This window comes from Haemaphysalis longicornis, unplaced genomic scaffold, assembly GCF_048455015.1.
Source record: "Haemaphysalis longicornis isolate Haplotype H1 unplaced genomic scaffold, Haemaphysalis longicornis Haplotype H1 scaffold_2, whole genome shotgun sequence".
In the NCBI taxonomy this organism is placed as follows: Eukaryota; Metazoa; Arthropoda; class Arachnida; order Ixodida; family Ixodidae; genus Haemaphysalis; species Haemaphysalis longicornis.
In genome coordinates this window covers 27,343,125-27,369,453 of record NW_027526295.1, presented here as the reverse complement: position 1 = coordinate 27,369,453, position 26,329 = coordinate 27,343,125, and the positions used below count along the sequence as shown (strand labels likewise).

Below are 26,329 nucleotides of genomic sequence, written 5' to 3'. Positions count from 1 at the left end.
CACCACAGAGTGACGCCTTTGTAGCATTCCTTTCACTCCGATGGCACATTTGGGGCCTAATGTGACGCTTCCGCCGACTTTGGCGCGAGTGCTCCTCGCGTCTTGATAAATACTTGCCCGGAATGTTTTGTTTGTTTGTTTTGTGCTTTATCGTTTACAGATGATGAGACTAGCGGCTTACGAACGGCGTCCCCGAATGAAGCGTGTGCGAATCAACATCACGGGGTGCCGCGCTACGGCCAACGAAATGCCAATGACATGAATCGCGACCCTTTGTTCATCTTGTATATTTTGTGAACTATTTGGCCGCTGGATTTATCTTTCAGCTCGCTACCCGCTGCCGATAAAGTAGGCTATTTGCAACTTAAATAAAATAAATTATCTCGTTTTAAGTGTGAATACACTTTATAAGCGACCCCAAACCATCCACCGCCGGCGGCGGCGTCGGCGTCCGCAGTGCTCCTCTATAAAGAAACAGCATCCGGCGCCAGGTTTCGATCCGCGGACTTTGCGGCCGCAGCGCGACGCTCTACCGATCAAGCCACGGACGCGACGGTGATATCAGTGTTGACGCGCCTTATATCTTTAACGCATTCAAACTACGTCGTCAGCGGCGTGCGTTGGCGACTCAGCGGCGTTATAGCGGCTTGATAACTGCGTGGTGTACACGTGATACTACAAACTCGATGGAAGAGATGGAAGAGAAGGCGGCGAGGCGGTGGGCTGCGGGGGCCGAGCGCAAGCGCCGCAAGCGGGCCGACAACCGTGCATTCGCACTTTCACATTCTCCCCCTCGGGGAAATGCGGGGGAATTTTTTTTAGTGTCTACTTCCTTACTTAAAATGATACCAAGACATACCGACGTAACTTGTCTGCTGTTTCTGCGCGCCGGCATTCATAGAAATGGCCCCTCGGGTTCCCGTCGAAGAACGCCGTAACGTTATTCGCTACTTTTCGCAGTAATATTATTCGTTACTTAGGGCCTTCCGAAGTTTTTTTTTGTCATAAAATAATGGGTGTTCAACCACTGCAAAACAATCAGCTTGTCCTCTTTCGTTGATGACCTTGTCCTTCCGCTCCGCCGGGCATCTGCAAGCCGGCCCTTTTCTGAGGAGGCGTAGAGAAAACGCTCAAGTGTGTTCGAGATTTCGGTGTATGTTAAACATCGCCAAGTGGTCAAAATTAATCTGGTTTCCACTACGGCGCGCCTTATCGGCTGAGTAGCGTCCACACGTTAAAACCTCATAATCAATCAATGCAAGCCGGCCTTCTTTTATACCCGTAGGGCATGAATTGCTTGGGTAACAGTAAGCCGGCAAGTGTCTCTTTGAGGAATGTATTCAAAAACTAGCGATAAATCTTACGGCGTTCTTCAATGGGAACCCGAGGTGCCACTTTTACGATTGGCAACGGGCAAAGCGGACAGACATTTTATATGGATATATTGCGTACGCTTCCATCATTTTTAAGTAAGGGAGTAGACCATAAAAAAACTGAAATAATCTTGTTTTATAAAACTTTCAAATCGCCTATTTATCGGAAGCGGAAAGCGAGCTTAAAGGTAAGTTCAGTGGCCAAATAGTTCACAAAATAAATAAGATGAATTCATATCAGCGTTTCATATCAGCGATTCATATCGCTGGCGTTTCGTTGTCCCTAGCGCGGCACCCTGTGATGGTGCTTTCTGCGCGCTTCATTCGGTGACGCCGTTCGCGAGCCGCTAGTATCATCGTCTTTACCGGATAAACCACAAAACAAACAAACAAAAAACTCCCAAGCATTTCCCCGAGGGTGAACATGGTTAAGTGCGAATGCACGGGGTGATGCTATGAGGGGGAGTAAAGTTAAAATCCGTTGGCATTCGCCCGTGAGCGCGCGCGAGCCGACCCACGGAGGTCTGGCAGTTTATCGCTGCATATATGGGGGGTACGCCGCGCCGAGCGCGCCGAGCCAGGTGGCTGAGAGAGGAGGCGAGCGCAAGGGGAGAGGGACAGCGGCGCACGGCAGCTGCAGCCGAGCGAGGGGGAGAGGAGAGAGTGTGACGTCACGGTGGAGAGAGAGGCGCGCGGCAGCTGCTGGGAGAGGAGGCGCGCTGTGACGTCATACCATGACGTCACGGCGCGAGGAGCGGTGCGGGGAGCGGCGCGCACCCGCGCAGCCACGGCGAGGAGGCGGAGCGAGCGCGGTCACGTGGTGAAGTGACGTAACCGCGCCGTTGCTACCCACGCTCCTCTCCGCTCCACGCCGTTGCTAGGGAGAGGAGGACTGCGGACGCCGCCGCCGGCGGTGGAAGGTTTGGGGTCGCTTATAAAGTGCATTCGCACTTAAAACATACCGAGCAAGTGTTTACAGGACGCGAAGAGCACTTGCGCAAAGCCGGCGCAATCGTCACATTAGGCTCCCAATATGCCATCAGGACCGAAGGAATGCAACAAAGGCGTCACTCTGCGGTGCTTCAGTGACCATCTCAGCACCGCTGCAGGGAGCAAGAAAATCTTCGAGCTTGCCAGTAAAACAGGACGCGCATGCGCCCCGTCCCGGTCTCGACAACAGGCGCCGGGCCTCCAGAGTGCGCGTCGGTGGCTTTTGCCACGCGCTCGCGTGGTCTGCAATATTTAAGTCCCCGCCTGTACCGCCTGTCGTCACTAGATTGGAATGTTGGTCTATGATAGCCAACGTTCTAGATCTGATTAGCTAGTCCTCCAAAAATTAACTCCGAAGCATAAATGCTCGCAGGGCTAACACCGCGGCATTCGCTTTCCCCGCACTCGCCTGTGCTCGTGGAGTTGTTTACCGCTTCGTCGGCGCCTGTGTAGTCTTAGTTCTCACCGGAACACAAGTTCGCTCCAATAGGCATTTGCTCCTCGAAGAAACCTGAGTCTTCCTTGGTTACGAGACAATATATGAAGGCGCAGTCACCTACCATTAAGCTTTAATACCGCTTTAAGCTTCAACGTTGCCTCTGCATTGCCCCTTGATTGCACCTTAGACGCAATGATACAAAATAGTTCAGTATAGGAAAACATCACTGGCGTCAACAACCATGACATATGCGGGACAACTTGGAGAATTAAGCGGTTGTTCAGAGTCTATTGGAATAAAAAAAAGTATGCTCTATCCGAAATGTCTACAATCAGCGAGAGATGTCCAATCCCTCATTATTTAATATACAAGAATTCAAAGCTACAGTAGACCGGTTTATTACACACGTTGCAAATCCTACGGTAATCCAAGGTGGCTGGCTATACTTCAGTGGTGCCGGCTGAGGCTTTATTTTATAATCATTTTAAATACCCCAACATAGTATATCTAATCAGAGGTACATGCGACACATTCGGGGTGTAGGCAGGCAGTTTTTTCCTGTCACTCACTGTAATTTAAGTTGCTGGCTTTTTAATGGCCAGAACTGAAATCGCGGACCCGGACAAGGGTTTCCGTGGATGAGTAAGCTCTTAAATTTCTGCTAAACTAATTTTTCATATCGCGTGTCACAAAAAGATTCAGCTTGGATTTTACGTTGAACCTGCATATAGCAGTCCTCCGGAGGTAATCGATGTCTGCTCATCTATGCGTGGTTTCGGCACGAAAAAATTAAGGGTGGCTTAGCTCAGCTATGCCAGGGTATACGTAGCGTGAGCTAAGGTTCAGCTGGTTATTCTTAGGTTGCCTGGTTGTCAAGAATTAGCTGATTATGCTTACTGCTGCTAAAACGATTTTTAATCCAATTCAATCCAATTCAATCCAGTCCAGTCCAGTCACTGCTCCTCGCGCATGTGCAGCACCGCTCTCCAGGAGCTACGCGAAACGGCTATCAAGCGGCTCCTGCGCAGCGTCAGACTTAGCTACTGCGCAACGGAGGCGCACAGCTTGGCACGCGCCGGTGCCAGTGCGTCTGCCGCGGCTATGACGTCACTCCTCTGGAATGCGCAGACCGGCGAATGTGCAGACCCAATTCTCTACGCACCCGTGCACCCAATGAATTGGATTTGAATCAAGCACAATCCAAGCCAAACCAATCCAATCCAATCCGATGCGATCCAATCCAAACCAATCCAATGCTCCCCGCGCTTGCGCAGAACGGCTGTGCACGGCCCACGCGAAACTGCTCAACCTCGGCCAGTGTAGCTTGCGCTACAAAATCGTATCGTTTCTCGCCAATGCTGCGTCGCTCATAAACTCATGTACGTATTTTGTAAAAAAATATCCCACCATCTCCACAAACGTAAAATCTGGGGAGGAGCAAAGCATGCAGTGTATAAGTGTATTCTTGCAGCCAAGACATTTTTGACCACGGAGATTAAACCATAACGTGAATCCTCAAGAGGAGCGAAGCGTGCAGTGTACAAATGTGTTCTTGGCGCCTTGGAGTTTTTCCCCACGGAGATGAAACCGCTGGGTGAGTAGCTGTATACTGCTTTGCTGTAAGTCTCGTGTCTTCGAAGCACGAAGCGTTACAGTGGGAGGCGATGTAAAACAAGCGACGCGTTGTTTTGGTACCGTGAGAACAAGGGTACTACTACGACGACATGAGACGCCGACAGCGCGAGCCCCTAAAAACTCGTACTGAAAGCGAACGCTAAGATGACTGTATTTACTTGTCATATTAAGCGTGTAGTTGGAAATGTCACTGAATTTTCGGCTGCTGTGAACACGTGGACCTCGGCGTCAGAGAAGCATACAGCCTCAAGCTTGTTCTTTAAAATGAAACTCCAGCTACAGCCTCGCTTTCCCTCATTCTGCACAGAGGAAGGGCTGATGAGATTGATGATGGTTGGATGTTTATGGCGCAAGGCCAACTGGGGCAAAGAGCGCCAAAACAATATTCATATATGAGGGGTGAAACCTTAAACACTACGTAAAACGTAAAGTCAGGAAAAACAAAAGTAAAATCACAGAACGACAATGAGCATGGCTGGTGTATAGGGCCAGATATCATTATGCGTGATAGCAAAAGAGGTTTAAAAACTTGACTTCTGACAAATACTCAAACACACGTTTCACGGAAACAATGGCATCGTCACCTAGAAAAAACCATGGATGTAGGGGAATATGTTGTCTGTAGAGTTCTTTGAAGTGTTTGTGTCGTGTTGTGTGAAGTGCCTTGCATGTAATTAGTATGTGTACTACGGATAGGGCCTCTCCGCACCTGCTGCACTGGGGCCAAGGAGATCCCGTCAGCAGATACGAGGGAGTTGCATGCGTGTGCCCCATCCGTAGCCTACCCAAGGCGACTTCCGTGTATCTGTTGTGTGAGTCAGATGTGTACCGTCCAGAGTGTGGCTTTATTACATGTACTTTGTTGTCTGTCTGTTCGTCCCAGTGTGTTTGCCATGTTCTGCGCAGGTGTTGTCTTATGTGTGGCTTGAGGTCTGTGTAGGGTATCGTTGTAATGTCTACAGTGTTCCTGAGTGCAGCAGCAGTGGCCCTCTCGTCTGCCAACTCATTCCCAGCGATCCCTGCGTGTCCTGGGACCCAGCAGAGGACCAGCTCATGCATTTGTGCATACACGGACATGATAGTGTTGAATACAAGACTAACTATGTGGTTTTTGGGGGTCTTGTGCGATGACAGTGCGCGAACAACACTCGAAGAATCTGTATAGATGATGGAATTGGGAATTTGAGTTTCAAGAATGTGTCGTACAATCAGCAAAATTCCATACGCTTCTGCTGAAACAATTGTTGTGTGCACGCTCATGGTTCTGGCTCCATTGAAATTTGGACCATGAGCAGCGCACGACACCGTAGTGGAGGTTTTAGAAGCGTCACTATAAAATTCTGCACAAGTTTATTTAAACTGCAAAGACAGAAAGTGCTGCAGTATTGCAGCTCGTGGTACACGATTTTTGTCAAGTCTCATAAAAGAAAGGTCGCACGACACAGGGCGAACTTGCCAAGGCGGTAAACTGTTAGAAAAGGATGACCTGTACACATCTAAAAACAAAGCACTGAGATCCGAGGCTCGCTCTCTCACTCTAAAAAGGGCAGAGGAACGGATGGGCGATTTACAAAGAGCAGAGATGTTGATGTATCGTTAAAGACAGGATAAAAAGGATGATTATTCAGCGATGAAATTTTAAAAGCATAAAGCACGTCCATATAAGTTCGTTGGTTCTCAAGGCTCCATTTATCACACTCGACATAAAGACTCTCGGCAGGGCTAGTGCGAAAAGCACCCGACGCCAGACGAAGGCCCAAGTGTAGCACTGGGTCCAGACTTCGCAAGGCTGTCATAGACGCCGACCCATAAACCACACTGCCATAGTCTAAACGAGACCCAACCAACGCAGTACACAAGAGAAGCAGGAGTTCTGTGTCGGAACCGTAGGATTGGTGGGAGAGAACCTTAAGTATATTCATTGTTTTAAGACATTTATTTTTAAGTTCCTTGATGTGGGGAATGAATGTGAGTTTGTGATCAAACACAACACCTAAGAACTTGTGCTCCTTGTTCACAGGAAGCGACACGCCATTAAGATGAATGTCTGGGTCTGGATGGACCCCGCGCTTCCTGGAGAAGACAACGCAGGAGATTTTTAAAGGATTCAATTTAAAACCATTCTTGTCTGCCCAGCCGCAAAGTTTCTTTACACCAAGCTGGACTTGACGTTCGCAGATTGACATATTGCATGATTTATAGGATATCTAGACGTCATCTACATACAGGGAATAAGAGATTGTAGGTGGCAGTGCCTTACCAAGAGAGTTCATTTTTACTATGAAGAGAGTGCAGCTCATCACGCCACCTTGTGGCACGCCATTTTCTTGCACGTGAACCTTTGAGAGTGCACCACCGACTCTTACTCGGAACGTTCTGTCTGACAAGTAACTGACAAGAGCGTTCAACATGTTACCCAAAACACCGAATGATTTGAGGTCCCTAAGGATCCCATAACGCCAAGCGGTGTCGTATGCCTTCTCAAGGTCGAAAAACACAGTCAAACAATACTGCTTGTGCGCGAAGGCATCCTTGATGTACGAGTCAAGAGCTAACAGTTGATCGTTCGTCGATCGCCCCACCCTGAAGCCTGCCTGGCAGCTCTAGAGAAGACCGTTGAACTAAAGGAAGTACACGAGCCTGCGATTTATCATCTTCTCGAAGAGCTTGCACGGGCAGCTCGTCAGGGCAATAGGACGGTAACTTGAGGGGGATGACGGGTCCTTTCCCTCCTTCAGGAAAGCTACAACTATAGCCTCCTTCCAAGAGTTTGGAATGTGCCCCGAAAGTCATATCTTGTTATATAGGTGTAAGAGTGTTAGAAGAGTGTCTGCGTGTAGGTGTTGTATTATTGTAATGTAATGTTGTCTGGGCCTGGAGCTGAGGGTTTACACGTGCTCAGGGCAGCCCTCAGCTCATGTAGTGAAAACAGGGAGTTGTAAGAAGTCTGTGATTTGTTGTTGTCGTGTAGTGACTTCTTTTCACTAGAGTCTTTATGCCTCAGGAAAGTGTTCGTGTAGTGTGCTGAACTGGACACGTGTTGGAAGTGTTGCGCGAGTGTGTCAGCCTGGTCTTCGAGTGTGTCCCCTGTAGTGCTGACCAGAGGCAGGCTGTGAATTTGTTGTCCTTTGAGTTTGCGTATTCTCGTCCATACTTTCCGTGTGTCTGTGTAGGAGTTTATGGATGTTATGAAGGAACGCCAACTCTCTCGTTTTGACTCACGGCGCACACGTTTTCCTAACGCCTTGGCCCGTTTGAACAAAATGAGGTTACCCGATGTGCGGTACCGACGAAGGACACCCCACGCCTTGTTCTGGGCCGTTCGCGCCCGCCTACAGTCCTCATTCCACCACGGCCTCCGCTGGTTGCGCGGGGCACCAGAGGTGTGGGGAATGGACTTTTCGGCGGCGGCGAGGATGTGCGCCGTGAGCAGTTGGGTAGCTTCTTCAACGTGTAGGTGTCCTATGGATGTGTGGTGTAGTCGGGATGTCTCTGTAAATGTATTCCAAGTAGCTCTTGTTTCATTAAACCTTTTATGGGAAGATGGACTGCTCGGGCCTGTACCTATGTACGTTAATGAAGTAGGGAAATGGTCACTACCATATGGGTCCGTGCCCACACCCCACTCAAGACATGGAAAGAGAATTGCAGACCCAATAGCCAGGTCAAGATGTGAGTATGTGTTGTGGCCTATGTTATGGTATGTAGGCTGTTTATTGTTGAAAAGGCATGCTCCAGAAGATGTAAGGAATTTCTCTATCAGGCGACCTCGGGCATCCGTTCTGGAAGAGCCCCAAAGAGAGTTGTGAGCATTAAGGTCGCCTGTAAGGATGTATGGTTTGGGCAGCTGGTCAACCAGCGCCTCGAAGTCGGAGCTCGTAAGTGCAACATCAGGAGGAATGTATATGGAGCATACCGAAATCAACCTATTAAATATTATTGTGCGAACGGCTACAGCCTCAAGGACGGTGTTCAATGTGAAAGGGTGGCATGCTAAGGATTTGCGGGCGATTATGGCCACACCGCCAGAAAAGTGTGTGCAGCCATCCCTGTCTTTCCTGTATACCAGGTAACTATTCAAGAAGTTTGTGTGTTTAGAATTCAAATGTGTTTCCTGAACACACATTACACTTGGCTGATTGGTATACAGATTCTCATACACGTCGTCAAGATTATTCAGAAGGCCTCTGCAGTTCCATTGAAATATATTTTCTCTTCCCATTATTTAGTGTGAGAGCTACTGGTGTGTGGATGTTTATGTGTCATCTTTCGGGGCTGTGACTCTTGGATTGGGCTTCTTGGGCGGCCTATCTGTAGACTTGGACGTCGAAGCCCGCTCCTTGCGCTGCGTTGCAGGCAAGAACGGCACGACGTCCATCTCGTCGTCCGATGTCCTGGGTGTGCCCGTCGAACCGGGCCCCTCGGACTTGGCCCCCCTTCGGGGGCCCTTCGTTTGACCCGCCACCGCCGGTGGTGCCGGAGGCACCAGAAGTGGCACGGGCGGTGCGGTGGCGGTGGGAGCCGGTGCGGGGCTCGTGGTGTCCATGGCACCCTCCAACGCACTGGACGATGGGGAGGCATGGACGGGAGCGGCACCGGTCCCGACGGAAGAGGTTGCCACCACAACCGCTGCTGGCTCAGCGAGCGGTGCGGAGGCGGGTTGGGCTGCCAGATGCAACCCAGGGGGGGCGGGGGCGGGACCAAGTCCGACTCTCGGTACTGGGTCCCCGCCGAAACAAGACGCCGCTCCGCCCCCCGGCGAGCTGCGTCGGCGTACCTGCCCAGAGGGAAGGAGGCGAACCTCTTCCGCGCCTCTGAGAAGGTGATGTTTTCGGTTACCTGGATGTTTGTGATTTTCTTTTCAAGTTGAAATTTTTCACATGTCCTGGAGTAGGCCGCGTGTGGACCCTGGCAGTTTGTGCAAAGAGGTTGTTGCATGTTACAATTCTCGGACGCGTGGTCGTGCGGGGCGCATTTCGCGCAGGTAAGTCGGCCGCGACAGGAGTTCGTGCGGTGCCCGAACCGTTGGCACTTGAAAGAGCGCCGCGGGTTCGGGATGTAAGGCCGGACTGGACATCGCACGAAACCTGCATTGATATATTCCGGAAGGCTCGACCTGTCAAACTTTAGGATGAGGTGCTTTGTTGGTATCTGTTTATCATCTCTTCGTATAGTTATTCGCCTGACCGCTGTTACGCCCTGGCCACGAAGGCCCTCCAGCAAGTCGGCGTCAGTTTCATTCAGTTGGTCATAGTCGGAAATCACGCCCTGGGAGCTGTTTAGCCTGCGGTGGGGCGTGACTCGGATTGGCAGATCAGCGATGCTGGTTTGAGCAAGAAGTTTTTTGGCCTGATCCTGGCTACTGACCTTGACAAAAATTTCACCGGTTCGATGTTTTTTGGCCTTATACGACCCTCCTACAATACCGACAAGAAACTTTGAAATGAGAAATACCGACTGTGAAGCAAGAGGTTTTGATTGGTCTACAGATTCAATCACGATGAAGCGAGGATAGTTGTTCGGTTTCGGAGGGCTCAAGTCAGGAAGTGGTGGAAAGGAAACTTCGGTGCGGCCCCTTTTCGGGGGCCGATCACGTCTGGGGGGGTGGAAAATGCCATATGATACATTGGAAAGCAGGGAGACGGGGGTACTTTCTCCTTTGACCTTACCCTGGTAGTCAAAGAGGTCCCGGAGCTCCATGCCTGGTAGACAGGCAGGGAGCCCATCGGCCGGAGATTGACCAAGGCTCCGACGGCCACCGTTTACGGCTTCTACCCTTCACCTTTAAACACATCGCCACGGTTGGACAGGGCTTATGTTGGGAGCTCGGGGTCCGCGGTGTCGCTGCTCACCGTCACCATGAATACTCAAGCTGCCCCTTGCGGGGGGCTGATGAGATTCCTTACCTTGAAACCATCCGTGGTCTTGCCATGTGTTAGACTATCGAGGCGATAGCAAAGCGGTTTTCCGGCAAAACCGGTTATCCGGTTATGTTGATTGATTGATTAATTGTAGAGTTTAACGCGCCGACGCAACGCAGGCGATGAGGCGTGCCGTAGTGGAGGGCTCCAGATTAATTTTGACCACCTGGGGATCTTTAACATGCGCCGAAATCTCGTACACACGGGCGTTTTTGCTTTTCGCCTCCATCAGAAAAGCGCCCGCCGCGGCCGGGAATCGAACCCGCAACCTCGTGCTCAGCAGCGCAACGCCTTAGCCATTGAGCCACCGCGGCGGGTTATCCGGTTATGTGATCCCCCGTTTACTCCAATTCAAAAAATGGCAGCATCTCCACTCCGTGGATGATGGCGAGGGCGCGGAGTACGGGGACTCGAAATGACATCCAAGTTCCGCCCCGAATGACATCCTGTTTGAGCCCGGCCGTCTTTCGATTTGAGCCGTGAGTTGCACCTTGATTATTCCCTAAATTAAACTGCAACTCACCACCCATATAGAATTTCGCTTGATTTTCGCTTGATGGTGGTGTGCGCACGGATGGACGCGGACGGACATAGGGATGTTCTAACGTACTCCGCACCGCTACAAGCGAGGGAGTAAGCCGTTTGACTCTCGCGTACTAACTCCCGGTCGCAGACCAATGGGTAAGACGACTTACGCTAACTCCGTCTGGTCTACCAGACATAGGCTCGAATCCTGCCGGTGCCGGTGTGATTATTTGCGATTGTAAATGCTATGCGCACGGACGCGGATGGACATTGTGCGGCCCTACTAGAAGCCCGATAACCGGATAACCGGAGTGATCGATTAGTGTACTTTTTTGACCGGTTTTGCATGGGAATATTCCAGTATCCGGACTTCTTCTCTATATACAAAAGACATCTCTGCGAACATGAGCAGGTTTATTGGCGTCGATTCTGTGGAGTCACCGTTTCACCGTCGCTTTTCTGGAGCCGATTTCGTCTCCGTAGCTGTCCCATATTGCTGGACATATTTGAAACCCCAGAAAAACCGCCACCGTAAATTGCATTGAATCGGAATCATTCTAAACTGCCAACACTCAAGGCATGATTCTGAAAGTACGAAATTTGTGAAATTTGCGTACTAATTAGGTACTAAACAAAAAAAACGATCGCAGATAATAAAGTGGGTCTTCTTTTAACGTTCTTGAAATCCCTGTTTAACAGTTACTGCGGGATGGCTAAGCATTTACGGCAATTTACGTGTACAGGTGACGCACTTCCAATGACGGAGCGTTTTATCATGGCAAAGGCTGGAGGGACGCCACTCAACTGATTTTACTCCATAGCCATTGTGCTGAAACTGCACGGTGGTACGACGATAATTGGAACACTTTAAAAAATTTTCCTGGGCGAACCGCCGCTCTGTTCGCGCTCAAACTTCACACGAAGGTCGCATTTTGTGGTCTTTTTTGTTTTGACACCGGGAACAACGAAAGTACTTTCCCGGTCATTCTGAACATAAATAAAAACGATTTTGGCCTATGGGAAAATGGCGGCTGATTTGGACGTGCGAGCCAGCGCGAGTTGATCTAGGAACGACGGCGCCACCTGGGGTATGCAGAGCGAAACGCACGTTGAGGTTTACGGTAGGAAGGAGCCAAATGGTGCAGCAGACAATCAGAAAACCCGCTTTCACATTTTCTCATCGTCTGCTGCACCATTTGGTTCCTTCCTAACGTGAATCTCAAACCTGCGTTTCGCTCTGCGTACGCAGGTGGCACCGTCGATCCAAGATCAACTTGCCCTGGCTCGCACGTCGAAATCAGCCGCCATTTTCCCATAGGCGAAAATCGTTTTTATTTATTTTCAGAATAACCAGGTAAGAACCGTCGTTGTTCCCTGTGTCATACAAAATAGACCACAAAATGCGACCTTCGTGTGAAGTTTCAGCGCGAACAGAGCGGCGGTTCGTCAGACCAAATTTCTAAAGTGTTCGAATTATCGTCGCGCCACCCTGTATAAGGAAAAAAAACGCTTTTCTGATGGAGGCGAAACGAAAAAAACGCCCGTGTGTACGAGCTTTCGGCGCACATTAAAGATCCCTAGGTGGTCAAAATTAATCTAGAGCCCTCCACTATGGCATGCCTCATCACCTGCATTGCGTCGGCGAGTTAAACCCTACCAATCAATTGAACAATCCATGTATAAGAAAAAAAACAGTTTTGTGGCACTAACTGTGGGTTCTCAGATGTTTTGCCAAAAACACGACAAAATAGAGTCCGGGCAAACGCATGTAAACTCCGCGGTGCAGTGGCGACGAAACGGCTAACCCCAGGCAGGTGTGCGTGACACCGGTGGCCATTGCGCCGGCATGACGAAGCAGATTCCGCCGGGAATTTCGCTTCGTTAGCGGTAGACGCAAACGCAAGACGTCAGACGCAAACTTCCGGGGTGCTCTAGCAATCGTTTGTCACCGGATATCCTGCCTGTTGGGGAAAAAGGTGAGAAGTACGAGCTCAACTGCACCGTCTCACACCGGGTGTAAACTTGGTTTTTGAACAAAGAAAGAGTACTGTTTTCTCTTTTTATCGAGCTCTAGATATCGGCTGAAATCTCAAAGCGCTTAGCTTTAGTGAGATGGTGTGTTTGGTGAGATTTCGTTTAATTATCCCCGGCTAAAAATCCCGATATCCAGAAAACAGGCTTTCAGTGCCGGAGTCGTTCTGAACCGTTTGAACAGGATAACCGGTTTAATAGGCATTGGCTAGCTCTATTGGAAACTTTCTGATAGGAACCATAAAAATCCACGTGAACGGTGAATTTCAGCCAGCCGTTTTATCTGTAGACAATCTCTAAAAGGTTGCCTGCATACCTCCGATTTTATTTACGTTTATCACACGGAAACTGGTGGCATGGGAGGTGCGATATCCATATTCCCAGTTTTTTTAAGAGCGAAGCTCTTTAGCAAATCGAAATTTTTGATGTCCGCAGTTAAAAATACCAAGAAATCGCGAACGCCAGCACGTGACCACGGGCCTCGCGGTGACCGTCGGCAGTTAACAAACCCAAGAAAATACTTAGCGCTCGTGTGTGCGTGTCTCGCGACGACCGCCCATGGTCGCCTGCGCTCGTTCAAGTCAAGCATCCCCACTTAGGGAGATTGGCCAAGATTACGGCGACCGCCCGGTAGTTAAAAAAACAAGAAAATGCCGACCGCTGGCGTGTGCGCGCCTCGCGGGGACCGCCCAGCGTCAACGGCGCACGTTGCAAGCCTTGGAAGGTTAATCAAGATTCGCAAAAAAAAAAAAAAACCTACAGCGTCGGCCGATATCGTGGCAACACTTGCTCGGAACGAGTAACACCGGTCGCAGCATACGCCCCTCCAAGGTGATGTCCATTGATGGAGGCTCACACTTATTGCAACAATGTTGGAATGAAGGTCGTTGCGGCAGCCAAGAAGCATATCGCCTGCAATGATGGACTTGAACCGTCGTGATGGCAGTGGTAGCGTACACCTCGTTACCTTCAAGTCTTACGCGTTAGTGTGATCTTCCTTCATTTCTTTTCCGCGATTAGTTCGAGCCACAGGCGTCTGGTTCTGAATAAGAGAAGCGCCCGCACTGAAATGCGGCACACCGGGCTATGCATAGACTCACACAGACTGGTGACGATGTAGTATGCGATGACCAAGGCAGCAACGGCAGCCAGGAGTGAGATAGTGCCAGCGGCCCACCTCCACAGCGACGGTCCTGCCCTGCGTTGCAGCAAGCCGCTGAATTTACCTTAATGCGCTTCGCAGGCGTGCAATGCTTGCACGCTTGACCGCCACTGCATATCTCTAGGTTCTGTTGTCTAAATAAAAGTGGGTAAAAAGTTTCAGGCTTGCCTTCAAGATATGGGTTAAACCATTTCTTTTTTAGTACACAGCCTTCGCAACAGTTCCAGAACACAACTTCCGCAGTGACAGGGCTCCCGAGAGAAAGGCAACTGCTTTTGAAGATGTGTCTAAAACACTGGTTGGCAAGGGACGAACTTCTCGCCGCTGTTAACATTCTTGCTACAAAAGATACTTGAACCGCGGGTGCTTATACTTACAGTAAGCAACAACCGTGGTACAACGCTGAGAGGAACCAATAAGCGTCCTCGTTTTTAACGCACAATTTGGCGACAAGGGTTTGAATGGTACTCCCATTTATGGCTAAGATGCATCCCTATTAACCCTACCACTTAGAACTACCTACTATGTTAACTATATACGGCTTTTCCCGTTATAACAGGCAGATTGTAGCACCTGCTTTTTCAGAAGCAACAAAAAATAGCGCAAAACCAGACTTGGACAAGAAAGACTACGGGACGAAGTCTTGTTTTGCGTCCAAGTCTTGTTTTGCGCTGTTTCCCATCATGAACCTATACCAACAAGCCCAACTCGCAGTTCTTTTTAAAAACTAGTTATTTACATTGATTGCGTTCCACACAGCGTTTGAGGCTAGCTTGCTGAACAGAAGCAAGTGCCGTTTTCATAGAAGCTACGAGTATTTGGTTGACAAGCCTCTCACAAGATCACAAAAGCCCTGTGCGCTACAGCACTCGAATGCTGTTGAAATGACAGACGCTTCTTATTACGCGCTGTAAAGGGGCTTGGTAGAACTTGGTTTGAAGTCAGATTCATTTGTGTTGGTATCATTTGTATAGCCTTGCATTCATAACCGTTGTCTAGGGCAGGACAAAGGCCTTTATGCCACCGAAAGCACGCATCTCGTGTCGGACGCGAAGGTACACAGCAGGCAACTTCAATTACAGGAAATTTCAATTACAGCATATATTATATTCCAGTGACGCTGTGTTTCGCTAAGATGTAGCAGATTATATCCGGAAACAGAATGATGACAAGCATGATGATGATGCTGGTGATGCTTAGTGGCTTACCCTTTGTAACGGGGTGGTGTTGCACAGCGGCCTTAGTTGCAACGCCGCTGTACAATCACCTCGCCAAAATTACAAACAAAATAAATAAAACATATTATTATCAAAAGGAAAAAATATTTTTACGAACTTTTTGTGCCAGTCTGACTTCTTTGTTCACATGTCTTCCCAGATTGTTTTCTGCTCTTTTCCCACCAACATTATAACCTTCTTTTACTAACTTCTACTGCTGTCCAATTCACTTTTCCTCCAACCTTAAAACCAAGGGCTTCCGGAAGCTGGATGACTCCATCACTGAGGACTGGACGGATGGGCCCCAACCACATGAAGCGATTTTGCAAGCGACTTGGGGAGCGACGCGACTAGCGAGGAACTACTTTTCGCTGCGGACCAAGTCGCTCATCGAATCGCTAGGTTCTGGGCCGCCAGAAACAGTCGCTCGCCTCCCGGAAGTGGACTCAGCGACTAGCCTATAGGAGAGCCCCTACGTAAGCACGCATCCTCCGGTTCTGGAAGAGAACGCGGAAAAGATTTTGCAAATCCACGCAGACGGTGTTTGCGGTGCAGCGGCAAAGAAAGCTTTGCGTGGCAAAGCTTGTGTACACGCTGAAGCAGAAGCAAGAAGGCTCCCGCACACACTGGGTGAGACCCGTGTGGGAACAACGACGTCAACAAAGCGAATTCTTCACGGCGTTCATGTTGGAGCCGAGAGACGAGGCGCAGAAGGGAAAGCGTGCGCTATCGCTAACCCGAACCAGTTTTAGAGATGCAATGAAGTGCAAAAAGCAAGGTAGAAAGGCGTAATACTTTTTAGTCATGCTTTTTATGACAAATGAGCAAAAAAAATGTTTGCAAACAACCAGCGTACCAAGCGCGTTATTATGCGCAGTGCGGCAACATTGAAATCGCCATCCTCAGTCGCTCGAGCCGTCGCTGTCATGTGGTTGCCTCGGCGAGCGCATGTACTTTTGCACTTCGTTAAAATATGTCGCATGGTTTCGGGCTCATTTCCGTAGCCTACGCGCAGTTCTTCGTGTACCGGATCGCGGATAAGCGTTTTTGTCCGCAACCAACCAGCCTGGGCTTCAAAAAGCAATGAAGTGCCTTTGGTATTATCCAATAATTTTTCCCTTGTGATCTCCTGATTCCCGATCCTGTAGATATCCAAGGACTTCTTCGCATCCATCCTCTTTTTCCAGGTCGTTGTCTCTGTATCTTTCACTTCATTTTTTATTGCCTTGGTCGTTTCCCCTGCACTTCCATGTTTCATATACTTTGTCCAGAGCCTTCTGGTTCTGTTCCTCCACTGTGTGTCCACGCTTTTCATATCAAGATACCGTAACACTTTGACCGCCCATCTCTGGTCATCAATATTTCTAAGCCCTTCTTGAAAACACATTTTGCTCTGTGCTTCTCTCAATTCGAAGGGTGCCCATCCCATGTGTCCCTGCATTGCCTCATTTGTTGTTTTACTGTGTCATCATAATGCCAATCGACCTACCTCCCGCTGATTTCCTTCTAGCCCTGATTGAATCTATGATTTGACACACACTACTGCGTTTGAAAAGTGTAGTGCTGGTACCATTTCTTCCTTCTAGAGATCTCACTACTTCATATCTGTTATATCCCCACATTGCTCTGTGCTTCATGATAGAGGCGTTTCTTCTGCCTTTCATTCTTAAATGCTCCTCATGAGTTTTTAGATACGCCTCACCTTCGTTTAACCATCTGCCCAGATATTTGTATTCCGTTACCCACGGTATTGCTGCTTTTTGAACGAATACCGATTCGTTACGGGCGTTGTCATTAAAAACTAGAACTCCCGACTTTGCTGTGCTAAACTCTAGCCCCAGTTCAGTGGCTTCTTCCCCGCAGATATCTGTGAGCTGTTGCAGACACTGTTTGCTATGTGCTAGTAGTACTATGCCATCTGTATATATCAGTCCCGGGATATTTTGTTCCACTTCCTATCCTTTGCGGCTATACCATAAATTGAAACCTATTTTACTGCCTTCAAGCTTTCTTTCTAGTCTAGCCATGTACAGCATGAACAGCAATGGCGACACAGACAACCCTGCTGCATCGCACGCGAGCGTAGCGCCTCCTTACGGCGCATACTCAAATCCCCGGGATAGTAAAACTATGCGCCACACATTCTGCATACAAAACGTTTAATTGAAAAAAAATGTCTCGGGTCCTTGGTATTTTGATGTATGTCGGGTTTTAAACTGTATTGTGTGAAGACGCGATGTTTTCATAGACATGAAGAACAATCAGTCAAGAAATGTGTCGTGTTCTATTGTATCTACTGGTAACAGATATCGCAGAAAAACGTTTTATGTATATTGCATAACTTGGCATTCTCATTAGTAGAAATGTACGATTTTTTGTATTTTTCCTAATTTATTTGTTTTTTTTTTCATTTGATTTGAACATGTCCTCTGCTGTGAACTCCTCTGTTGTGAACTTCAGGTGGCCAGGAGCCCTCGTCAGGCACTCAATGCCTTTAGCTCCTGCCGCTTCAGCAGGAATTGTAACAACGTCTGGTGAAAAATTAAGTCTTCTTCTTCTTGTTTTTCTTTTATTGCATTTGAAAATAATTCTTCTGAGCAATGCACTTGTATTTAAGGTGAAGCCCGCTTCTTGGTCTTTCTACGCTCTCTTTGCCACATCGTGGGTTGCACAGTGAATCACGGGGATCAATAGGGTTAGAGAATACGGTTCTAACTCTTGTGTCATCTTGTGTTACTGAATTTACATGAGAAGTACCGCTAACATGGCTCAACGAAACACTGAATTTCACTGGTCATCATTAGTTAGCAGTAAAGTTGTAACCGTTACAGAATTAGTCGGCTGCAATACATGGCCACGTAAGGAGCGGTATGGTTGCAGAGAACGTCTGTACGTGTTATTTTACGGAAACTACATTAGAAAAACGTATATTATTAGTTGCTAAAACAACCAACATGGCGCCCCATAGCTTCGCTGGTAATAATTCTTTACAGAGTGGATAGGCCCTGATTTTTTTTGTTCGGTTTAATCCGACATGTGGGTTGTAAAGCAAAGTACGAGAAACCTGTAACTTCCTCTGGCTTGTTGATCACTGGCTTTTGTAACTACATACGTGTGCTTCAGCATCGCAATCGTCCCTCTAAACAAAGGTTACGTCGCACCTCATTGAATTATATTGTTTGCAATTTTGTAGTGCAACAATAAACGATCCTTCGTTGTAAACACTTAGCCATTTAGTATAAACCGCTTATCAGTTTTTCTTGGAAGAGCATCCACCCCTAAACAATATTCGGATGCGTTCAAGTAGATTTTTATTTCGGGTAACTTTACGTTATGCTTGCGAAATATTAAGAAGGAAATGTTAGAAATACCGGGATGGCGTGCGCAAGAAACAGATGCTGCACGTTGACCCAAGAAGGTTGATCGGCTGGTTCGCGTGCAATTTTTAAAGCGAAACTTTATATTCCTCACTGATGGCGTTCCATGTCTGGCCAAAATGCACTGCAGGAACGCCACCTTTACATAATGGGTTTCATAAAACAATGATGGTAATAACCGAAGGGAAGTAAGGCGCCAGAATATGCAAAAAAAAACACCTGCCGTGGTCACCTGGGCCCTTCTCGGTATCCGGTCGCCGTGTATTCCGTTGCGCCATTCCGACATGGTCGAAGCAGCTTTGGATTCAAACCATCTTTCCCTTTAGAAAGGGGCTTTGATTGCTCGCTTTTTCTGTACGCCCCCACCGGAGTGCTTTTTCCACACAAGAAAGCGTTTGTTGGCTCTAGTGAGCGCCTACATACAGCTGAGGAGGCAGCGAGCACTGGTGTATGGGCTCCTGCCTTTTGGCTGCCTCCAGCTCTCAGCTGTAGGGAAGTTATGCCAATAAACTGCTATTGAACCTATTGAGCCTTGTCTCTGTCACTTTAACTAAGGGGCCCATGAAACAGGTTTTGGGGATACATGGGTGTTCACATTTTGAAATGAATAAATTTTCTAGTAATCGTCTCCTTCGAGAATTTATTTGAGGTGTTAGTTTTAGCGGAGTTTTTGCAAATCAAAACAGCCCATCCTCGTTCGCTGCGTGCTCCCCTCGTTTCGCCTTTCCCCTCGCCCCGTGCCAGCGCTCCGCTCGCACATTGCCCATGATGCCTCGCTTCTCGTTGACATCGGCAACCGTGTTTCTGCTACGGCGATAGTGCCACGTCGGAAGCATGGCTTTGGGACGAGGTCGTCTGACTTTCTGCGTCTCATTTGCGCCGTTTTTTATTGCAGCAAAGCTTCACTCACCTAAAAACTACACTTCTTTACAGTTTTTTTTTTGGCCAAAAAGGGTGTAGAATAAGAGCAAAAAGGTCGTTGGGAGGCCTTTACACTCTTCTTCTTGAAGTTCAACACCCTTATTCGTAGCGCTACATGCATTTTGAAAAAAGTGTGTTGACCAACTTTAACACCTTGGGTTTTTGATAGGGTGTTAAATGGGAGTGGAAAAGGAGTTCAGCTGTTGATTCATTAAAGCCCATGCGTGCATGTATAATTGCTTTGCGAAGTACAAGACATCTTTTCATACCCTCCTCTTCACCTCGTAAGAAATCTTCAAAAGCAAAAAATATTGTTCGCCTGCAATGATCGGTCGTTTCTATATACGGTGCACCTCATGGCCCTAGTGTAGATTTGGCACGTTAAACGTCAATTCAAACTTTTAAAATTAGAAAGACTATTTGCGTGACGGAAAGGGTCTTGACTGGCTGCAACACCCTTGGTTTTCGGTGAGGTGTTGGCAGAGTGGGAAATAGGGGTTCCGTTGCAAAAAAAAAGCGGATCTGGGCGTCGACCTAGCTTCTTCCATTGTTGCTCAGTTTTGCTAGGTTTTGCTAGACTTTGCTGCGTTTTGCCATACTCTTGCTAGGCTAAGCTAGGTGTTTAGGGGTGGGGCTAAGTAGCCGGATTTTACGAGGCTGTTCCGGTGTGTCTCCCACACTTACAGCGCATCCAACGGCGAAGCAAGCTTGGCTGACCCCCAGCTCCGCCGTTTCTCCGGCCTTGCACCACTCGTGGAAGCCGCGCAATCTTTCGCGTTTTAGTGTCCCAAAAATTACAACCGTTCCACTCAATGTGAAAGCTGCTGGAAGTGCAGAGCAGTCATTCGCCTTAATGGGCTTTAGCACCGTTATCGGCTCACCGCTACCACCGAATGCAAATCAAATTTCCCGCCTTCGCAGCGCTCACGCGCCCCCTGCCTGAAACTGCGCCAGCGGGAATGCCGTTGTTTTTGCGCTTGATTTTCCTCCCACATGTGCCGGCGTTGCACTGCCACTTTCTTTCGCTTATTATCGTAAACACAAACCCAACGAGCTCTCCGAACTAAATGAACGCGGGCGCTACCGGTGAATTACGTATATTCTGCCTGAAATGCACCCTCAGTTTCCTTTGCGCTAAACAACGGGGAGAAGTATGAAAACCGCCAGCAGTTCGCGAGTTTCGAACGCTTATGACAGTATAAACCACTTGGCTTTCGAAGCCTCTGGGCATAGCCTCCTCTATAAGTTATAGAGGAGGCTATGCCTTGGGTTACGCCGCGACGACAGCGGCTACGACGGAACGCCGGCTCTAGGGGGTCCAGCGAGCGAGCTACGACGACAAGGCGCGGCCCTAAAGTGCTCTCCGCTTAAGACTACTATCTTTAAAATGGTATAGTAAGAGGTGCGCAGCCGCATGCGACACTTCTGCTCACACTCGAACAGGCTCGAAAGCAGACTTCACTGTTGTAATACCTTATCTGCGGTGGTGCTCCTTCTAGAGGTGCCCCACCGCTGTTATTCGGGAATTTGTGTGGACGTACACAGAAGGATTGCGCCAAATAGTCACCGAAAAATACAGGCAGATATGTCGGCAGTGGACGTGAAAGTAGAAAAATGCGAAGAATAGAGGTCTTGGTCATTGCTCTGCTGTAGTTACACAATTTATAAATTGTTGTTTCATTGATTCATGTATTGTCTACTACAGTTAGTGATTTACACCTTGTTCGTGTGTAATACACCCACTCCCCTCTTGAATGCAACTGCCCTGCGGGTATTCAAAATAAAAACTAAAATCCTTACGTTCTATCAACACTACAGCTTTGTCTCACCACAACGATGGGAAACGCGAAGCATTGTGGGATATAAAATCATGTCCAAAACTGAGTCTAAAATGAAAGTCCAAAACATCAGTCCAACTCTGAGCCGAAATCAAATCAAGACCAAACTCAACGAGACCACACTGTAATCTCCCGAGCGGGCTGCAGAGCACAGGGCTTCGGACGTGACCCAGGTGGTCATCGTCATTCGCTTCTAGTCGCTGCTCCAGGCATTCAATGCTACGTCGGTTATGTGGGCTGGTAGAACGTTTGGTAGAAACGGGGAGCGGGCGCTCGCGTGGGCCGAGAACGCAGTGGCCGCAGTTGCGTACTATTTCGCGCCGAATCGCTCAAAGTTGTTTTCAGCTCTCTTGCGGCATGACGACAATGCAAGCATCCGAACGAGAAGAGAGCAACATGTCGCAGTTAGACACGCACCCTCTCTCCCGGCATCTCAACTGCGCATGTCCGTTTATTTCCCAGGGCCACTGCCAGGCGGCGGCACCAATGCATCTGGCGGCGCGTTCCCCAGCTCTGTAAATTCACTTTACTGAAATGAATTTTAGCGTACGGACATCATCCGTGAGAGCCTGAAAGCTTCGGTTCATGAAAAAAGAAAGACACCCCTTGCATTGGTGTAATTACCAATAAAAGACCTTTCAAAATAACGTATTCTTGTTTTTCCTAGGATGTAATGGTGTTACAGACGACATGAGTTTGCTCCCTTGAATTTTCTTACTAGGCTCTAAGTGTCTTCTAGACATTCATTTACACTCTTTTACATTGTCTAATCGGAACTCATATCGGGCATTTTTAGTAGCGGGAACGCGGTATACTGCGTTCTCTTTCAGGAGAAGAAATCCACTTTTCCGCTTCTTGCGGAGCATGGCAGAAGAGCTTACAGCCGTGGAGGGGCTTCCGCCTGCGGATGGGCAGGGGCATGGGCAGGGGCAGGAGGCTGTTCTGGCGCCGGTTGTAGCGGCAGTCGGTGCTCGTCCGCGGGCACGGCTTTCGGAGGTTGCCTGACGAGAGTGCTGAGCGACGCGGTTGGCTCGCTGCTGCTGGAGGCCTCCTCCTGGCTGCCGGATGCGGGGTCTGTGGGAAGCGGGGGAGCTGGTGTTGCGATTTTGTTTTCTCTACGAGGGCAATGCAGAGCAAATTCGCGCAGCGCAACCCACAACGAGTTTATCTAACGCATACTGTCATCAGGGGATGACAGAGCGCACACGCAAACACCGTAGGATGGCGAAGTCTACGTAATAGGGATTTAGAGTTTCAAGGTTCCCTCACCAAAACCAAATATATGAGAGGAAAAGGCCATATGAGAACAATTCAAGAAGGCGAAAGCACATACGTACGTCGCCTTGTTCCTACTTTCACCACAGACAACTCCCAACAGCGAATTCTTGAAGTATGGCCATGAGAACCAGAGACGAACAGTGAATGTAGTTGAACTAACGACTGGCTTCTCTCGTTTCTTGCGCTTTCTGCTCTGCGCTTTTAGTTGTGTTTTTATAATTGCTTGGAGAACAGTGCCATTTAATGCATTTTTTTGCCTTTGAACTTCAATTCCCCCTTTTAGCATGGCTTTGGACCGTTCAGCAATGGGGTGTCGGACACGACTCCCAATGTGAAACTTCGTTATCTTATAGATTGCGTTCCGTACTTTTTGGTAATATTTTCGATTCCATAGGGATAAGCGAGTGTACTGATGATGATGGTTTGATTTTATTGGCGCAAGGCCAACACGGGCAAAGAGCGCCAAGCACAAAATTATTTGATGAGGAGAGAACACGAAATAAAATCAGTTAAAAACTATGAGTACGGCTGGTGTAAACGGCCAGGGTGAAGAACAAGAGTGGTTTAAGAAAAAATAAGGTGGCTGGTGTATAGGACCAGGGGTAAAACTATGGGTGGTATGAGATGAGTTGCAAAAAGTGAACTTCTGATAGGAACTCAAAGGTGCGCTGAACAGAAAACATGGCATCATCTCCTAAGAAGTATGACGGGTGTGCTGGAATATGTCGTGTGTGTAGTTGTGGGAAGTGTTTTCGTCGTGTAATGTCGAGTGCCTTACATTGTATGAGGATGTGGATCACGGATAGGGCCTCTCCGCACCTGCTGCACAGAGGGATTGGAGATCCAGTGAGCTGCTGCGAGTGCGTTGCGTGCGTGTGCCCTATCCGTAATCTAGCCAAGGCGACTTCTATGTATCTGTTGCGTGTATCGAAGGTGTACGGTCCCAAGTGTGGTTTTATTACGTGAAACTTGTTGTCTGTTTGTTCACTCCAATGTGTTTTCCATGTTTTGCGAAGTTGTTGTTTGATGTGTGGCTTCACGTCGGTGTAGGGTAATGTGGTTATGTCTACTGCATTCGAGAGTGTAGCAGCAGCGGCCATTCGATCCGCGGCTTCGATCCCGGCTATACCACAGTGGCCAGGGACCCAGCAAAGAACGAGTTCAAATATGTGGACATACACCGACATAATACATTTGATGATAAGATTTACAACGTGATTTTTTGAAGACTTTGTTGATGACAATGCCCGCACCACACTGAGTGAATCTGTATAGATAATGGATTGTGGGGTGTGCCTTTGCAGTATATGATTAACAACAGGAAGTACACCATAAGCCTCTGCCGTAAAGATACTAGTATGATTATTCAGAGTTCTGGTGGCATTAAGGCCGGGCCCATGCGCCCTGCAGGACACAGAGGTGGAAGTCTAAGAAGCATCCGCATAAAATTCAGAATAATGATACTTCTCCTGTAAATACAAGAAGTGCTGCTGAATTGCACATGTGGGAGCTCGGTTTTTATCTACATGTGTAAAAGATGTGTCGCATGACACAGGGCGGAGATGCCATGGTGCTATGAAATCTGTTACAGAACTTTGGATGGTGTCTAAAAACAAGACAGCAAGCTCTGACGCTTCCTCTCTAACTCTGTAAGAGAAGGGCGCAGAGAACGATGGTCGATTGAGGTCGATTGATGGTCGATTGAGAACGAAGTCATGGAGGTATCATGAAAAACTGATTTAAAAAGATGGTGAGGCATGGATGAAATTTTAAAAGCATAAAGGAGGTCTGTGTATGCTCGCTGACGTTGTAGGTTCCATTTGTTGCACTCTACATACAGGCTTTCAACTGGACTAGTTCGGAAGGCACCACACGACAAGCGGAGCCCTAGATGAAGCACAGGGTCCAGCAATCTGAGGGAAGTTTTAGTGGCTGACCCATAGACAACGCTACCATTGTCCAGTCGTGAACCTATTAGGCTGGTAAAAACACGTAAAAGAAGTTGTTTGTCAGCACCAAAAGAGATGTGCGACAGAACTTTCAGGATATTCATTGTTTTTAAGCATTTATGTTTTAGTTGTTTTATGTGTGGGATGAATGTGAGCTTTTCGTCAAAGATTATACCTAAAAACTTGTGTTCCTTGTTGACAGGAATAGAGGCATCGTGGAGTCGAATGTCTGGATCCGGCCGAATGTCACGCCTCTTGAAAAACAGAACACAAGTGCACTTCCCTGGATTAAATTTAAAACCGTTGCTATCTGCCCAGCCGGCTAGCTTGTTCACACCAAGCTGGACTTGCCGCTCGCAGATAGACAGGTTACAAGACTTAAAGGATAATTGCATGTCGTCTACATAGATTGAACAAGAGATCGATGGTGGCAGTGCCTTCCGAAGAGAATTTATTTTTACAATAAACAAAGTGCAACTGAAAACACCACCTTGCGGCACGCCGTTTTCCTGCACATGAACCCTAGAGATTGCAGTTCCAAATCGCACGCGAAACGTTCTTTCAGACAGGTAACTAACAAGCGTACTCATCATGTTACCTGACATGCCAAAGGACTTCAAATCGCTGAGGATGCCGTACCGCCAAGCAGTGTCGTACACCTGTTCAAGATCAAAGAATACTGTCATACAGTACTGCTTATGGAGGAAAGCATCATTGATATACGCCTCTAACGCAACGAGTTGATCGTTCGTAGATCGCCCCGCCCTAAAGCCCGCCTGGCAGCTCTCGAGAAGACCGTTGTACTCTAAGAAGTACACGAATCGCCTGTTTATCCTTTTCTCGAGGAGCTTACACAGGCAGCTTGTCAGGGCAATGGGACGATAACTGGCAGTAGAGGAAGGGTCCTTCCGTTCCTTTAGGAAAGCCACTACTATGGCCTCCCTCCAAGAGCGTGGAACGTGCCCTGAAAGCCATATTTTATTGTATAGGTGTAAGAGTGTTTCAAGAGTGTGTGGGTGTAGGTGCTGTATCATGGTGTATGTAATCTTATCTGCACCTGGAGCTGAAGGTTTGCACGTGCTCAGGCCAGCCCTCAACTCATAGAGAGTGAATTCAGAGTTGTAAGAAGTTTTTGATTTGTCTTTGTCGTGTAAGGGCTTTTCTTCTGCAGATTTTTTGTGTTTCATGAAAGTGCTTGTGTAGTGTGCTGAACTAGACACGTGTTCGAAGTGCTGTGCAAGTGTGTTAGCCTGGTCTTCCAGTGTGTCCCCTCTTGTGCTAACCAGGAGCGGGCTGTGTGTCTGTTGTCCTTTGAGCTTGCGTATACGTGTCCAGACTTTGTGTGCGTCCGCGTATGAATTAATAGATGTCAAGAAGGTGTGCCAACGCTCTTGTTTTGCCTGAAGGCGCACACGTTTTCCAAACGCTTTAGCCCATTTGAACAGAATAAGGTTACCCGACGTGAGGTACCGACGAAGGATACCCCACGCCTTGTTCTGGGCCTCTCGCGCCCGCCTACAGTCCTCATTCCACCACGGCCTCCTCTGGTTCCACGGGGCACCAGAGGCGTGGGGAATGGACTTTTTGGCGGCGTCGAGGATGTGCGCCTTGAGTAGTTGGGTAGCTTCTTTAACGTGTAGGCGATGTGTGGTGTAGTTTGGATGTCTCTGTAA

The 26,329-nt window shown here is 48.4% G+C and overlaps 1 protein-coding gene across 1 annotated transcript in view; it reads right to left on the bottom strand.

Moving 5' to 3' along the window:
- Positions 1–22,499, bottom strand: part of LOC144167030 (uncharacterized) — a 105,417-nt gene extending 82,918 nt beyond the window's left edge. Inside the window, exons 1-2 of the mRNA XM_077696426.1 lie at positions 22,311–22,499; positions 14,015–14,112 (exon numbers count right to left, since the gene is read on the bottom strand). The gene's annotated coding sequence lies outside the window, so the exon portion shown is untranslated. The remainder of the gene's footprint in view (positions 1–14,014; positions 14,113–22,310) is intronic.
- Between the last annotated feature and the right edge of the window lie 3,830 nt (positions 22,500–26,329).